Genomic DNA, 8,246 nt, shown 5'->3' with positions numbered 1-8,246 from the left:
CTCACAAAAACTCTCCTGTGCTATCTCTGACCCCAATTTTAGCACCAGGTTTTTTCACTTTCTAGGTTTCAAACACAAAGGAACCAGTGTCCAGAGGCAAGTGATGTAGGCCTTAAACTTGCTGCCGTCCTTAATTTCCTCATTCATAAACTTTCCTTAGAAAACCCAAATCCCCATTTCTCTTTTTAAATAGACTCCTGCCTTCAGCCCCGATGGCCAATAGCAGACATCTATTTCCCAATGGATGAGAGAGACTCCTTCATCTTCTTGGTCATGGTTGGGATGAGGTTCATGTGGTCATCCACACACGTGGTCACGCAACGCTCCAGCTGCCGCTTCACCTGAAGCTCTTTACTCCCCACATCAATTGAATCTTTGGCTTTGTCGTTGCAATGCATAGTGCAACCGGGCCAGGCGGTCCTGGAACTTCTCCAACTCGCTGGTCACCAGGGCCTAGGCTTGAGCCAGAGGTGCATGGCAGTGCTCAATGCACTGGTGCACTTGCTGCATGGACGCCTGGCTGTCCTCACAACAGCCGGCGCTGCACCGGAACATGAGGCCCTGCATCTTCCGGATGTTCTCTCTCTCTAGACTCTTCACCATAGAGTCCACCGCCTCCTGCACCCGGAGCTGCTGCAACTCCGCCATGGCGACACGGCGCTGCTCCGTGCCGCGCCGGCGCCCACATGGACTCCCGGGCACGAGCCCACCCCCTCGCCGCCGCTTCCCGGGTCACCGCATCGCGCCCTTTCCGGGCCCACCAGCCAGTGGTTCTTTACCCTGGCTGCACATGGAAATCATCAGGGGAGCTTTTAAGACAGAATCTCTGGAATGGGGCCTGAGCCTTGGCCTTTTTAAAGTTTCCTGTGTGAGTCTAATGGACTGCCAGAGTGGAAAACTACTGGGTTAGGCCAAGAAAAACTGAATATGACCAAGAGAGAAGAGACCAAGGGAGGAATGCCCACCTGGAGGATTGATGCATTTAGGTCCTTTGGTGAGTTCTGGAGGTTGTAGGGAGTCAAACACCTGGGTGTGGAAAGTAGGGTTATTCTAAAACCTAAGATGTCAGATCTAAAACGGCCCTTAAATGATTCTCAAATCTAACTCCTGCTCCCTCTTCTCCACGCAGTATATATGTGATACATATATACAGAGAAGGGAAAGGACTTGCCTGCGGAGACAGTGTATCACTGACTGATCCCAGGTCTTCTGACCCCAAATTAGTGTCCTTTACTATGTCCCACTGCCTTCCCGCTTTGTAGTCTGAAACTAGGTTTAAAAGGAAGGCAGTTCTTAAATGGCCTATTAATGCATTCAGTCCTTTCCCCAACTCTCTTTCCAAACCTGCCTGAGGGCTTCAAATCTTTATCTTAAATACTGCTCTTTGGAAGCTATGTTACATAATCAGTTCAGCAATAAACCTTTCAAGTTATACGACTTTTAGTCAAAGCAAATCTTTTGGCCTTGTTTTCCTGCCAAGATTCATGACTCCTGCCTGTCTCATCCTATGAGCATAATAATAAATATCCTTTGCTGAATGCCAACAAGCTGGGCACTCTAAGGCACTTGGGACTTGGGAGCTGGTGAAAGAGTTGTAGCTTGAGCTTAATGCCATCCTTTTCTTATTCTGAATTTTCACACCTCTGAAGACCATAAACACTCTCCACTCACACCTAATCATCTCCCAAAAGTCTACTTAGTGCCATGCTTGATGTAGGAAATTTGTTCTATTTTATCAGCCAGCTGAAATTCTCTCTTTGCTTGCCCAATGTTATTCCTTCCTGTTTTCCCAGCGTGCTGTTATATGTATGTGTTGGTGTTGGTGCCTATTATAAGTATAACCTAACTCCTTGGTGAGCTGGCCAAAGTCTTCCTGTTTGAATCACAACTTCCTCATTATCCATGTCTCAGTCTTCCCTTTCCCAAGCTAGACTACTGCTTCCCAGTTCACAGTTGCCTCTACCAGCTCAGTTCACAATTTCCTCTCCCAGCCCATGAGCTGACACTGACCTACAAAGAAAGAGTAATGGGTCTATTTATCTTGACACTATTTCCTCACCACTGGAAGCAGAATACATATTTCAGATTACAGGTAAATTTGCATAGCCAATCCTGGGTTTTCTCCTGCCCAGAAGTAGCGCTTCAGGGTAGAATGGTCAAGAGATAAAGGGAACTATGGACTTACTCTGCCACAACCTTAGCTCTGGTGGTTTTATATCATATCCTCCAACATTTTTTCTGACTTTACTCCAATGCCCTTTACCTGGGGTTTTGTGTGGTAGTCAGTTGCCCAGTGAAGTTTCAGAGGAATCTGTTCTAACACTTAAGAATGTCCTGAGCCCACTGCACACAAGTGTTCTTCAGGGGTGTCATAAATGATAGATTGTTCCAGTGTCTTCCATCCTGAGTACACAGAAAACAGAGAAGAAGGAACTGGGCATGGTCATCAGATGCCATTGGAAGAAGGCCAGAATAGTTGAGATGCTAGAACAGGATGCAAGTGATTCTCATAACTTTCCTTTTGCTTTGAGGATTTCCCAGTGTTTTTGAGGCACAGCCAAAATGGCACCACCTCTAATTCATTGCTTTCATATTTCCAATGGTAACTCTGTCATCTGAGTTCCCCATCAGCTCCACCTGGCTATAAGTAGAAATAACATGCATGGGACTTGGCGAGCAGATGTGTGGGTTTGACTCCTGATTCTAGGTAAACTTTTGCAGATTCTTAAACTTTTCTAAGCCACAGTTTCCTCATATGAAAAAAAGGCAATATAATACATAGCTTACAGAGCTGTTTTGAGAATTCAGTGATATAACTTTGATGTGAGAATAAAATATCTGCCATAGAGCAGGGATAAAAGATAAATAATAATTTTCTTATTTTTGTCTTCTCCTCCCTCTCAGGAACTGTTTCTGTGGCATCTGCATCCTGAATAGGTTGTAACCTGGCTGGGTCCTTGCCCCCAAGACTCTGAGTTGGGTCCAAGAGCTGAGGAAGTAGTGATAATAGCTAAATTTTACAAAGAGTTAGCTTACTATAGCCTTAGACACTGAGCTATGTGTTTTACATGTATCATCTCATTTAATCCTCACAACTACCCTATGATAAAGGTTATTATGCCCATTTTACATATAGAACAACTGAGGTATAGAAAGGTTCAATAACTTTCCCAAGGCATACAGATAATAAGTGATAGAGCCAGAATTTGAACCAAAGCTGTCTAAATTTAGAGAGTCTTTACACCTAACTGCTACATCAGATGTCTGGTAACACTAGACTTGGCTTGAGTGGAGCAAGAACTGACTTAAAACTCCCATTATTTCACATCAGAGCCTGTCCAGAGAAGCAGAGACCAGAGCCATCCTGTCTAAGGGCTGCAAATACCCACTGCTGCAACTTTTTCCCTTTACCTTTGTGTCCAATGACTTAGGCCTGTGAAGAGAGCAACATTGTGTAATTCTCTGGCAGTGGAGCGTGATCTGTAAGAATTCCTCAATGTACTTTGCCCCAAACACAAACTGCAGCTACCACTTTCCTACTGTAGCAGCCAAAATCCCTCCCTGGCCTGGAAGATACCACCATTTCTCTAGCTGTCACTATGTAGGTTGAAGCTTGTGTTCCAAGTTGAAAATGTATTTGATTGGGTAGAAACCTCTTTAGTGGACTAAGGACCTTGAGTGCAGAAAGTGTGAATGCCAGGCCAGACAGTGGCCTTGCACAGTTCAGTCCTAGGTACAGCAAGCAACTACCCATGGGGGAGTGGGTGGGGGGTAGGGGGACTCCCCTCTGCAGTCATCATGAGCACCCAGGTAGTAGCACCACTTTCACAGTCATATCCTCTAGGGCTAATGTGTTGGTTACTGCCCCTATCCACCCCAAGGCTGCTGCCAGGGAAGGCTGTGAGGTTGACGTCATGTTGTGAGAATCTTCATTAGACCTGGCCTGACTGAATGTGCTACTGACTGATTTACTGTGTGATCTTGAACAAATCACTTTTCCTCTCTGAGCCTCTGTTTTTCTCATCTGTACAATAAAGGAGTTGGAATAAATCAGTGGTTTTCTAATTATTTTAAGCAGCAATTACCTTTGTTTTTTCCCCCAAATGTAACAGTAAATCAAAGCCTGATATATAAAGCAGAAAAACAGCAGAGTTGCTCTTGTGGACTGAGGATAGTAGGAATGACAGGGATGTTAGGGACAGCAGTGGTTAAGGGAAGGGGATTCTGCCCTGGAGCCCTACCTGCTTATATTCACCTTTACACCCCCATGGTAGCCCCTGAATCACCTTGGGGGTTCACAATTTGAAAACTTCTGATCTAAATAGTCTTGAGGTCCCCACCTAAATAGGATGGTGGTAGGGAAAAATGGGGTAACTGGGAACAGGGAAGAGGAAAGAGGCTTAGGTAATACTAAAACCACCCTTCTTGATATTTCACAGAAAAAAAAAATCCAGGAACATTGGTGGATTGTCACTTAAGTGAAGTCAAGAGAATGGCTCCCCTCCCCACAACACCTACTTCTATGGATAAGAATGAGAGAGGGGAATTGAGAGTCACGAATTCTAACTGGGAACGGCACAGCCAGCTTGAGGAATCAAGAGTTGCTGAGTCCTCATCAGATTCCAGCCTTGACTTGCTGTGCAACCTTTGTCAAGTAAATCTCCCTCCTTTTCTGCATCTGTTTCTGTCTTTCTGACACTAGAAGGGCAACACCAATCAACATGAGCAGGCTCAGGCAATTCTGACGGAAATGTTGGCTGTGGGAGCAGAAAGCCTTTCCTTTGTCTTTACTCCATGTCCCATTTTCGAACCCCTCAGCATCCTCCCTCCCTCAAGTAACCCTGTGAAGTATCATCACTTTTTTTTTCTGGGCTATTCCCAGGGCTGGTAGGAAAAAAATATATGTCTCCTTCCAATTTGGGATGCAAGTTGAAATGACAGAAAATGACACTCTTCTACAATGGGTGGGGCTCTGCCCTCTTGAAATGGGCTTGTGTCTTAGAAGAGCCCTCAGACAAATATGAGTACTGCTTAAGGGCCTGTGTGAGAGGGTCCCCAAGGTTACAAGGACAGGACATTTTAAGGCACCCTAGGCAGCACAGGAAAATCAAACCTGGTTCCTCTTCTCTCTAACTGGAGCTCAGAGGGACTATAACAGACCTGTTTCCCACAGATTTCCCTTGTGTTGGGTTGGTCAAAATGTTTGCTTGTGTTTTTCCATAAAATATTATGGAATAACCAAACAAACTTTTTGGCCAACCTAATACTTTGGTCCCAGAAGGAAATAGTACATGCATACAAATTAGAATACAAGGAAGATTTATAAAGAGACTAGTTACAAAGGTGTGAGTAGAGTGTAGGGAAACCCCAAGGCCTAGTACAGTACTCACAGTGGGGCTTTGTCCCACTCTTAAGCCTGAAAGAGTGAGAGGAGGGAGTTACTGAAATTTGGAAGGTAAGTGTCTTGTGGAGAGGTTGTCAGGAAAAGGGCTGTTATCTTCAGTTGAGAGGTACAGCCAACTCAAGGTGACACAGCAGGGAGGGAGCTGGGAGAATAAAGACCCTGACTCCATTTTTCTCCCTCTCTCCAATCTTCTGTCAGTTTTCCCCTTAACCAGACACAGTTGCAAACCAGAGGGCACTTAAACTTGTTAATGTACATGTCAGTCTCCTGGGCCAGAGGCAGGTTGGAGGAGCATGAAGAGTGCATGTGGATATAAAAAAAAAAAAAAAGAGTGCATGTGGAGAGGCAGAAGTTTGATGGGTGCAGCTCCCCACACCAATTTTCCCCTGCTACAAAATCTATTCTTGTTCTCTCTTTATCTCTTTTCTTACATCATTTCAGATCCTAATACTCTGATTTCAGAGACTTCCTGCTCCAACATCCAATCTAGAACTTTCTAGTCTCAGATGCGTTTGGAATCAGAAATATCCTGGCAGAAAACTTTGACTCCAGAACTCCACTGCTTCAGAACCTTTTTAGAAATCTTTGTCCTGAAAACCAACTTGACCCTGAAATACTCTTTCCTATTAATTTATCTGGAGTATAAGCAGCATGGCTGAATTATTTCAGCTTCAGGGCTGGTACTGGGTCTCTTGCTCCTCTGTGTACCACGCAGGCAAGCTGTTGTCACTCTATAAATAATAAAGAAAGATGAGTGCATAAAGCAGAGGTTGACATTGTTCACTGCCCAGATCAGCAAGGCAGGGTATGATATGCCTGGAGGATTAGGGAGACAGAATTGGTACCAAGTGATCGGGAAATGCTGATACGGCTAAATGGAATTACCTCTATCTACCTCATTGCTAGGTGAGATAGGAAAGGGGCCAGAGACATCATCTAAAGCCTAGCCACAACCTCCCAGATGGTTCTCAGAAGCAGAGGTTTACAGTTTCAATCCCTCATGCAGACTGTTTTCACCCAAAATGTGTCCACTCTACTGTGGTGGCAGATAGTCACAGGGGCAATAACACTGAATTTGACCTCAACATGTCTAGGTTCAAGTCTCTGCATATTAATTGCTATGTGAACTTGGGTCACTTTTCTCTCTCTGTCCTTTAGTTCATGTGTCTAATAGGGATAAAAGTCCCTTTCCTGCTTCCTTTCCCAGGGTTTCTCCTGAGGACTCAGAGAGATCATGTCTGGAAAATCAGCTGTTTATGCACTGTAAAATTCTGGGTCCAGGGTGCCTCTACAGTGAGTGTGTATGAGTGAGTGAGTGATATAATGTCTATGAGTGAGAGACTTTCAGCATGTCAGAATATGAAATTGTGTATGCATGATTGGGTGTGAGAAAGTAGAGGAAGAAATAATGAGAAGGTGTGAAGGGATATATGTGAGAGAATAGGTGAAAAATGAATGTGTGTATATTTGTGTGAGAGCTATCTTGTTTGGAAACACATGAAAGAGAATGTGAGAGAGAAAATATGAATATTTGTGGGTTTGTGAGATTCTGAGAGTTTCTGAGAGAGTGAATGTGGATGCTAGTGTACATGTATACATGGATGTGAATGTATAGGTTGAGCTATATGATATTGCCATTTTTATAGGTTCACAATGCTTTAACATTGGCAATCTCATATGGTTCAGCCTACCGTGTAAGTAAGATTACATGTGTATTTGGGGATATATGAGTGAATTGTGTGTGAACAAGCCAAGGTTCATATTTGTGAGCGAATGAATGTGTATATTCAAGCAAATGTGTATTTGTGTATAAATGAATTGTGTGTGCAATCTAATGTGTATTATTTTTAGTACAGCATTGTGAATGTGAATATACATGCATGCATGTGAATGTAAGTGTTTGGAAGGACAGATAAGATTTAATATTATTGTGCATATGAGTTCAAGTGTGTATGTGGGTGTGTGAGAGAGAGAGAGAGAGACAGGTTGAACACAGAGAACATACCTAGATTTTGGACTCTGTACTAGTGAATAAATATCCTCCCCTCAACTCATAACTTTCCAGAAAAATAAGCTTTCTAATCTGAAATTTTCCACACAGACTTTCCACTCCAAAAAGGTACATTTTACTTTTTTTTTTCTCTGTGTGCTTCAAGCCTCACTCCTAGCCATTTTGGGCCAAAGAGAGGAGTAAGTGCCCAGCTCTACTCAGAGAATAATTGGGAACATTTTGCTACACACAAAAAACTGAAAAATGACGGGCGTGTGGGACTGAAACTTGGTACGGGTTGTAGACTGCAAGACAAAGGGCCCCTCAGCTACTTTATTTGTTCTCTTTAAAAGTAGCCCTAAGTGACTGAAATATTGTTCGCCACCACAAGCAGTATGAAATTTCACCACCAGCTGGAGTTACGTAACCATCTCCATGGCAACCGAAGCCCATAAACTTGCAGTATCACTGTTGGCTGGTTACATAGCAGTGGTTTTAGTTCCCCTAACACCCCTCCCCTTCAGCCCTTTCTTGGTTGTTTTCTCTTTTAATCCCCCTCCTCCTATTTTTCTTTCCTGTCAAAAGCAAGAAAATTAAATGCTGAATAAAACGAGGGAAAGCTGAAACTTCTTAAGCAGTGGGTGCACATGAGGCAAGTCTTCTTCTCTAAAGAACGTATAGGTGCTCAGCTCGCCTGCAGACCAGCTTACACCAGGGAAATTACTGCCTCCCACTGCTATACCACAACCCACAGATACACACACTCTATAGTGGGTACTGTTCAAAGGAAATCAGGCAGGCTGAAGAGACAGAAGTCAGTGAGTCTAAAAGAAACCCTGAAAAAGCCTCCCA

General features: G+C 43.8%; 1 pseudogene across 1 annotated transcript; it reads right to left on the bottom strand.

The window, feature by feature from the left end:
* Positions 1–230: 230 nt before the first annotated feature.
* LOC307069955 (protein FAM136A-like) lies at positions 231–688 on the bottom strand (annotated as a pseudogene). The gene has a single exon. The product of its transcript is annotated as a protein FAM136A-like (transcript).
* Positions 689–8,246: the final 7,558 nt, after the last annotated feature.

The sequence above is a fragment of the Hyperoodon ampullatus genome (genome assembly GCF_949752795.1).
Source record: "Hyperoodon ampullatus genome assembly, chromosome: X".
Classification (NCBI taxonomy): domain Eukaryota; kingdom Metazoa; phylum Chordata; class Mammalia; order Artiodactyla; family Ziphiidae; genus Hyperoodon; species Hyperoodon ampullatus.
This window is presented reverse-complemented; position numbering and strand designations above follow the sequence as displayed.